General features: G+C 23.3%; 1 non-coding gene across 1 annotated transcript; it reads right to left on the reverse strand.

Annotated features, from left to right (window-relative positions):
• Window positions 1–10,466: 10,466 nt before the first annotated feature.
• LOC126326605 (5S ribosomal RNA) lies at window positions 10,467–10,585 on the reverse strand. Its single transcript, XR_007560767.1, has one exon. It is a non-coding gene; the product is annotated as a 5S ribosomal RNA (ribosomal RNA).
• Between the last annotated feature and the right edge of the window lie 232 nt (window positions 10,586–10,817).

Consider the following 10,817-nt stretch of genomic DNA (forward strand, 5'->3'; position numbering starts at 1 on the left):
AATAACAGCCAAGGGAACGGGCTTGGGTAAATGTTTATTATATACAAAAATAACTATTTATATAATACATAAAAATATTATAAAAATAACCTGCGGGGAAAGAAGACCCTGTTGAGCTTGACTCTAGTTAAAATACTTAAAAAAATAAAATTAGTATAGTATAGGTGGGAGTTGTGGCAATTTATTGTCATAACGTCAATGAAATACCACTATAATTATTATTTTTTTAATTAAATGATAAATATAGATAATACAATTTATAATTGTATGATTTTATAAATTATGCATCATAATCTAAATATCATTAAAATTATTTTAATGGGGAGTTTGGCTGGGGCGGCACATCTGTTAAAATATAACACAGGTGTCCAAAGATAAACTCAATAAGAAAAGAAATCTTATGTAGAATATAAGGGTAAATGTTTATTTGAATATTATTTTAAGTAAGAATAATATATAAATGAAAGTTGGGCCTAAAGATCCTTTGAAACCATATTTTTTAAATGGGATAAATATAATCTATATATCATATATGGACTATATAAACTTAAATCCTTCCCTTCAGAGGTGTCAGAAAAGTTACCACAGGGATAACTGGCTTGTGGCAGCCAAGAGTTCATATCGACGTTGCTTTTTGATCCTTCGATGTCGGCTCTTCCTATCATTGTGAAGCAGAATTCAAAAAGTGTAGGATTGTTCACCCAATAAAAGGGAACGTGAGCTGGGTTCAGACCGTCGTGAGACAGGTTAGTTTTAACCTACAGGTGTATACAATATAATCCTATTTTAATAGTAATATTATTTAGTACGAGAGGAACAATAATATAAGATAATTGGTAATATATTTAAATGAAAATTTAATGATATAAAGCTAAAATCTTTATATGGTTATATATATATATTTATATATATATGATCTATTAATAGTTGGAAGCATATAAAACTAGAAATATAAAAAATAAGGCTAGATTAAATAGGATAATAATTATATATAATATAATATGATATATTAGTCTATGTGATGAATATATATTATATTAGATATAATTATGAAAATAAATTGAAAAAGACAATGAAAAATATTATATTATAATTAAGGAATTGTAAATATTAGAGTTTATAAATATTATATTATGTAAATAATATAATATAAAACGATATATTGAGATGTCCTTTAATTATTATTAAATATATATATAAATAAGGATTAACAATAATTATATAATATTAATAATGACTTCCTAGAAAGTGATATATCTGGATAATTCAAACTATTATTAATATTTAATATATATATAAATCTATTTTATATACATAATTTATATTATTACTTCATTTTTAATAAATATAACCAATATGTTACTGATAATATATAAAACTGATAATATAAATAATTAATATGTATATAATCTTTTGCTCTTTATTAAATTTATCATTATTTATTACATCTAATATTTTTTAATATAACCATATTAATTTATAATTGTTGTTTTTTAAATAATTTGTTTTATATTACTTCTATATATTTTACTAATACTTAAATATTCATCTTATGTAATTAATTTTCAATTAGAATTTTTAAATATAACAATAAAAGTTAAATATATATCTAACTAACTTTATCTATATTTTTTGTTCATAGATATTTATCAGTTATCTCATCTATATCAGTTTTATAGTCAGATATTCTTTGTCAACTATATTTTTATTATTTTTTATTATTCGTCTATTTGATTTTAAGTAATAAATAACGTAATATCTTAATCTTTTGATATCTATGATATTCTAATGTATAGTATCATATCTATAATCAAACTATTCATACACATAATCTAACTCATAATATAACCTCCTCATATAATATATGTATTTATTTTGTTTTATTTTAGATAGTTTGTATTTTGTCGCCATTTATTATTTTTCGTAACATTATATACAAAATCATTAATAATTGTTTCCATATAACTATCATAATTCATATTATCAACAATCATATGATATACCTATATTATCCATGCTTTATATTTACAATTATTTATCATCTCTAAACATTATTCATTATATATCATTATTTTATTATTTCTATTTGTTCTATACAAACTGATCTATATACATACATCATTGGTACAAATATCAATATGATTTTGAGTTTGTTATATATCATAATATTATGTACCTATATATACATGTTCATCTATTATTCTCATATCATGATTTTGTTAATTTCTGTAACAATAATAACTAAACACATCCGCATAGTAGTTATATGTTGTTTTTTTATAAACAATATATTATTGCATTAATAATTTACATTGGTCATATATGATTTTGATTCAGGACATGTTAAAATATATCATCATAAGAACTGAACTATGTATATAATATTCTATTATATTTAGATATTTTTATTGTGATCATTATAGTATCATAATTTTTTAGAAGATATATTCTTTTGTATATATATTTCACACCTATACACAATATGTACGTAATATTATCATATATAAATCCTACCAAACTATTCATATATTCGAATTCTATCATATTGTATATCTAGATAGTACCCACATATATTTCTTCAGTTTATCATATCAATTTTACAAATACAACATGATATGTAAATACATAAAGAAGAATGTATATAATATGTGATAACGTAGATCATAATATATTTATTTATATCACCATTCATTAAACACTACTCACCGAATGATATGTATATATGAATCAGGTCTCCTTGTTCTTCTGTATTCATACATCATGTAACTATACATTTATCCGAAGATACAATGTATAATTTAATTCAACATGTGTTGATTTGGATTACTGCCATCTTGTCCCTCATCCGATTCATTTCCATTTGCTTTGATTTATCATATAATCCATGTATATATTATACATAATTTACAAAATTGATACTTGTTTATTTTTAGCCCTACTATAATTTATTTTTGACCTTTATTATGATTTAGTTATAACATCATGTATTGTTTTTAACCGATAATAATTACAATAATTTACATAAATCATTATTTACTTTGATACAAACATACAAGTGCAATACTAAAAATGATAAATAAAACATCTTTAATAACTAAATTTCTATTGTTATTGGCTATTTATATGACTATAGCTGGACTCTCATTATTCTGTCTCCAATACCAAATTCACCAACAACAAAGCAATTCTAACCATATCGGTATACAGCCTCTTTTAGACGATGGATACAAACTAGATGATTGCTCTGCTCTGGTAACTTATCCCACATCTATGGATTTAATCATGCTCGCTTTTAACAATACTCCACATGGTGATAACCCAAACGAATACTGTCAACAAATGTTGATATTACTAGACTATTGCGCCTGTATGGCACAAATTGGAAATTTTATCAAGCATGATATTATATTCGATAGAGATGATGAAGAGTTAACTGACGTAATAGTAGACTTTATGGAGGATGTGCGTGAAAACCGAAGACGCCTTCGCCAACCTTGGACAAGTTGTAGAACACGAAAATGTTCACACAACATCATACGATCGTCAACATAGCAACGTTTTCCTATTTCTCTATATCTATTACTTTTTTACATTTATTATTTTATCGATTATAAGAATATTTGTTGTAATATCTACATATAAACAATTTCAAATTATTTCATATTTTAAATATTAAATCTATTATATCTATTTTATTCTTCAATTATCAATCAAATTGTATATTAAATACAGATAATTTTTTTATAATATGATTCATCTAATTAATCTATTTGTATTTTTTTGTTAAATCTAACATTTGATCATAACATTTTCATTGTCTATCCTTCCTATCTTATATCTTCATTATTCAATTTATTATCTCAGCTAATATCATCTTTATCTATCTTTAATATTCTTTACCAAAATATACTAATATATAATAATATAAATATATTATTATATATTATCTATTTAACTTTCCACAGACTCATTTACTTTTTTTATTATCCATACAGTCCTCCTATCATATTATCTATATCATCATATTATCTACCCCTAATCTATCTAATCCATAAATCTATATTGTACCATCTATATATTCAAACTATATTATGCCACTCTCCATATATGCAAATTTATATATATATTCTTATTCTATCACATTATCCACATAAAATATCCACATCATATAATTTGTATACTCACAATTATATCATACTATCCAGACACAATATCTACATCATATTATCTACACACGATATTCATATCATACTATTTACATTCATAATCATATCACACTATCTATATAATATCTACACACTCACACCAACAACATTATTCACACTCATACATAATTACATACACACTCTCTCAACACTTCACACACATTTTACATTATTTACTATTATTACTTCTATCCACACTATTCAGCTATTCCATAATTCATTTTTATTCATATTATTTATAAATTCTCTCTATCATAGCTGTCTATTTCCACTCAATCTAAACCATAATTATCTATACACTTTCTACGTCATAACTATCTACCACTCTCACTCTATCATACTGTCCTCTCCTATCACTATTTGTCTATCTGTTCTCACTACATCTTCTATCATCCTATTCTATCATCATCTCTCTTTACCTTATCTTCTCTATCACCATATTATCCTATTCTATATTCATCCTTTTTATTTTATTTGCTTCATATTCTTCTTTCATTTCATATTTTTTTATATTCATACCTATACATATTCTTCTATACACTACACCTCTTCAGATACTTGCACTATGTCATACACCAAAACATGTCTACCCTCTATCCTGTCCTATTATCTCTCACTACTATACCTTCTGTCTTATATTCACATTATTTCCTACTCTTTTGTCATGTTATCTTATTCTATCATCACATCATTCAATCCTATCCTCCATATTTGATCATCGTGCTATCACATCCTATCTTATATTCCTTCATTATATACTCTCCACTATATTCACTTTAAATTCAACTCATATTCATATTTTTTTTATACCCACGTGCACTTATTCTTCTATCATTTCTATTCATACTATTCTACACACAGACTCTCTGTATTATATCCATACACCTCTCACCAACTCATACTATTATACATACTTTCAATCTCTATCATACTCTAACCATACATTCAAAAACTATATTATAACTATTCTCATACTTTTCGGCCTTTATAAATTATCTATAACTCCTGATTATATCATATTCATACTATCCATATCTACTTTATCTAATCAGCTATCTATCCATATTTATACTATATACATACTATCTATTATATTATCATCTACTTTTCTATTAACACTATCCCTTCACACATTCTATCATAGCTATCCACATTCTATTAACCATATTATTCATATATCACTCATCTATCAATCACACTATCCAAATTTTTTTCACTCCAGTATACTTCCTATACCTATTATTTATTCTTGTAAACATCACCTATCCTATACATCACCTTTATGGTGTCTACTTATATTCTCTTTATCATATTATCTACATACTCTACCCATACATCATCCACACACTATCATATCTCAATTTATATTATTCATACATCTCCATATCTACCCATGGTAATCATCTCATTCATTCATACTATCCTACTATTTTGCACATATCCACATATCAACACATATTTAACCTTATCTCTATACTCACAATTATATCATTCATATTATCCACATACACATCCTCACAATCACATCATCTAAATTATCTATACACTCCATACATATTCACACTCTATTATATCTCCCTATATATCCCCACACATCTATAATATTGTCTAAATGCTTCTCATTATATCAAATTATCTATCCATATTCATATTATTCATATCTATTTTATATCATCACTATTTATCTTATCTACATATAATATTTATATCATGTACACATACTCTTTTTTTCTCTTACTTTTTATAATCTAATCATCAATTTTTTCTTAATATAATATCCTTTATTTAAATTACCTCTTTTCTCATCTTCAATTCTTACAATCTCATTATTTATCGCATCTGAATCACTGCTCTATTTTATTTTTCATCTCTTTCATTACTTTAATTGTATTTTTCGTCTTCATGTACTTTCATTATTTATTTTATTTATTTATCCTCTCATACACCTCTAGCTCATTAATATCATTGTACTTATATACCATTTTATAACTATTCTAATTTTACATTTTTATTTATATAAAACCTTACTATTTATACTTCTATATTTTTATAAACATGTTTTTTTTACATATTCTATTTATATACTCTATCCTACATACATTCACTTCTATTTTATTCTCTTGCCTTATTCATTTCCATATCTCTTTCATATTCACCTTAACTAATTTTTTTATAATCATATTAAAGTTACATAATAATACAATAATAACAATATATAATATCTTTATATATGCTTTTTTTGTATCTAAATTACACCCTGCTCATTTCAATTAACTTTTAAACCATGTTCATACATTTCACACTCTAACCTACAAATAAATATTTTTCATATTATCCTTAACAAACCTCATACAATATTAAATAATATCAAATAAACAATTAAAAAATATGAAAAATAATAAATAATCTAGTTTATAATACTAACCATATTATTAATATTAACTAAAAAATCATATTATTAATATTAACTAAAAAATCATATTATTAATATTAACTAAAAAATCATATTATTAATATTAACTATCTTATTATTCATTACCAAATTCTATAACTATCGACATTAACTCATTATGCTTACTAAATATACCAACATATCAATTTATAATAAATAAATAAACATACCTCAAAACAACCTAAAAATAACTCTATTTATTCTAACACTATTTATATCAATTATATTGACTTAACATATACATTATATATCTCATCTTTATCTATCTCCTTATATATAAATTATATAATCAATAAATAATCTTTACATTAAATATCATTCTTTTAAACATACATATCATACGTAAATCCTAATTTAATGTCATCCCTGCTCTATCTATCTCTATGTATATTACCATTATAACAATCTTCAATTATTACCTCTATAATATTTAATCAGCCCATTATTTACATATACAATTAATCATATATTTACAGCTTTTAATATTATTTCAGATTCTATTCATAATTTTAATCAAACTATTCTATTATACAATACATCAACCTAACATTATCTTATTATACTTCTCATTGATACTATCTTTCTTTTATTCTAACCTTCAAATATACTGAATTTATTATATAACTCATATTACTAACTTTACCTTCAAACTTATCCTCTCTCTTTTTCTTTCATTTCTAAAACTCACATTAAATCACTAATTTTATTTACTATATTATTGCTCAATTTATCCTAACATAGATTTAATTAAATCAGTCATATCGTCAATCTTTTATCATCATTTATATTGCTTTTGATAACTTTCAGGTATTTCAATTCAGTCAATCAACATATAATATTAACTATATATTCAAATACACTTAACTAAATCAATATCATATAATATTTTCTATTTTCTAATTTAATTATTTAAATAACTAATAAAATTTTCCCTTAGATAAGACTCAAATATCCCAATTTCATTAATTCCTATATTCTATTTAAAAAATCAACTCTATTTTCATATAATATTAATCTCTCTATCTCTAATTACCATCAAAATCTTTATACAAAAAAACTTTATATAATTCAATATTGATTTAATTATTATAAATTATTTTCTATTCTTCCTAATATTTCTTTTCCAAAATTATTTTATTCTCTCATTAATAAATACCTTTTTCAGATTTACCATAAATATCTTCTAATCATTTTTCTTTAATTCATCTAAATACTCAAATCCAATTACTATAATCTTTATTATTAACGAATTGTTCGTCACCTTCATATTTTAATCATACCACATAAGCCTGTTATTAATTATTTCCTATCGCCTAATACGCTTTCTAATTATTTAATCTAATTATTTTTTTATTTAACTTTATTCACTACCAAACTTATTCAATATTCACACATAATCTCTCTTAATTATATTTATTATCAATCTAAAATATATTATAATCTCTACTACCCTATCTTACTTTTCTACCTTATATGCACTTTATTATCTTCACAAAATTCTTTATAAAACTTGACTATAACTTATCTTATCCTGTTCTAAATATTAACATAAATCATTCTGATTTACATTTTTTTCTATATCAACTAAGCTGTCATCTATGTTTTTTGTATAAAACACACAATTACCAAAAACTACAATCACATTTTTACTCAATTTTAATTAAATTAAAGAACAAAAATTTATCGAAAAAAAATCATTAACATAAAAAAATATACAACTATCATCATATACACTTATACCTCACTAATTCTTATCTTTTTTATATCAGTATATATGTATTCTTATATTACTTTTTTTTTTATCATCTCTATTAATAGTTATTCCTTCTTCTTCTAACTTTTTATCTCTATTATTTATTATCGTCTCTTTCATTTATTCTTCTATTTCTTTTATTGACATATATTTTTTTAATTCAATAATTTTATATCCTTTTATCTACAAATAAAATTTTACTTTTTTATCATCTCTTTTCAATCTATAAAATTTTATATTATTTATCTATATAACTCTCTATCTATCATAATAATAATTAACTACATTATTATTCGTTTATTTATTATTATTTAGTTATCTACCATCTACATATATATATCCTTATTTTTTTATTTTTATTATTTATTTATTTTAAACCTTGCATCATTATCTATACCACTTATTATCATTTAATACCTTTATATTTATCATCTCTACATCATGCTTTTCACCCTATTTATATAATTCACATAGTTACCTATATTCATATATACATTCTCCTCTATTTATAATTTCTCATTCTTCCTCATTTCTTCCCTACCATCATCAATCTCTCATTTTTACTCATATCTCCTATCATCTTTATTCTCTACTTATCTCATTTCTCTCTCTTCATCTACCTTCTACTGTTAAAATGTTTACAAACATAATTTCATCTTAATCTATCCTATAATTTACATTTATTTAATATTTGTTTTTCTCTAAATACATCTATCTCACAATCATTCACACATATTGTCTCTATACATCTTCTTTTTTTCTCTATATTATTCAATACTGTTTTTCGATTTATTTTCATAATTTTCATCTTTATTTCATTAAATAATATCCATCCTATAATTCTAATCCACATTATTTTGATATTCTATATCTGTTACCTACCAGCCCCCTATTCTTCCTATTCCTTCAACCCACTTTCTCTATTCAATACTATCTACCTTATTCACCCTCTATTATCTATCATACACATATTATCATAATTATCTAGATACTATCTCTACTACACATATTCCTCTATTATGTTATATTATCCCATACCTCAGCACTCTCTATCATATTATCCCACACACTTTTTTACTTCCTCATAGCTTCTACGTCTTTCTTGACCAACCACATCATACTATGTTCATGTATCATTTTCCATTCAACGCATTAGTATATCATAATAACTCAGATCATATATCATACCTTACTATATCATATATTTTTATTAGCATCTACATTTATAATTTTTAGATTTCATATACACTCTTTTCTATATATCTTATAATATTTACATATACTATACATAATCTTTTCTGTATTTACATATTACTTTATATTTCATTCTTCTCTATTTATGTACATCTTTATATATTTTCCTTCCACCTATATGTATATAGGTATACCCTTCACCATATCAATGTTATCTTCCTATCTATCCATATCTTTTTTCTATAATATTATATCATACTGTCATATCTATATACACTTTTACATCACATTATATATCCTCTATATACTCTTATTATATCTTATCGTCTATATCTATTCTATCTAATCAGCTGCTCATTCCTACTCTTCTTCACTATACCATACCGTACTATTTATACTCACTGCTTTATTACATTACCTACAACCCTCTATTATATCTATCTATTCATATTATCTGCACACTCTCTTTTAACATTATATCACACATAAGTATATACACTCTTTTCTATTACTGTCGCTTCTTACTCTATCACAACATTATCTCACACTATCGTGCTATACTATCCTAAATTTATTTATTTGACTCTTCTTTTTCATGAACCTTTCTTCATTATTATTTTCTTGACTATAAATATTTTATCTCATATTTGTCTATCTAAATATTTATTCTCTGTCTATTTGAATTTTCCTGGCATCATTTTTACTTTTAATATTAAGTATATAAAGATTTAAATTTAATATTACATTAATTTTTCTATATCATAGTTGTGTACATAAATTAACATAATAGTTTAGCTAGAAAATATATTAATATAACAAAAAAACAAAAAATAATATATAGCTTATTAAAAGAATAAAAAAAAGAATACAACACCTAGAGTTCACAGCTGGTTTCCCATTCCATTACTAACTAGGCCTAAGTACGTTTAACTTCGCTGATCAGACGGGAAGCGGTGCTTTTGTACTAGTATGGTCGTATTCATTATATAATTATCAATCTATTATATTTAAATCATCTATTCTACAACTATATTTAAATCATCTATTCTACAACTATATTTAAATCATCTATTCCACAACTATATTTAAATCATCTATTCCACAACTATATTTAAATCATCTATTCTACAACTATATTTAAATCATCTATTCTACAACTATATTTAAATCATCTATTCTACAACTATATTTAAATCATCTATTCTACAACTAT

Source organism: Schistocerca gregaria, unplaced genomic scaffold (genome assembly GCF_023897955.1).
Source record: "Schistocerca gregaria isolate iqSchGreg1 unplaced genomic scaffold, iqSchGreg1.2 ptg000994l, whole genome shotgun sequence".
NCBI lineage: Eukaryota > Metazoa > Arthropoda > Insecta > Orthoptera > Acrididae > Schistocerca > Schistocerca gregaria.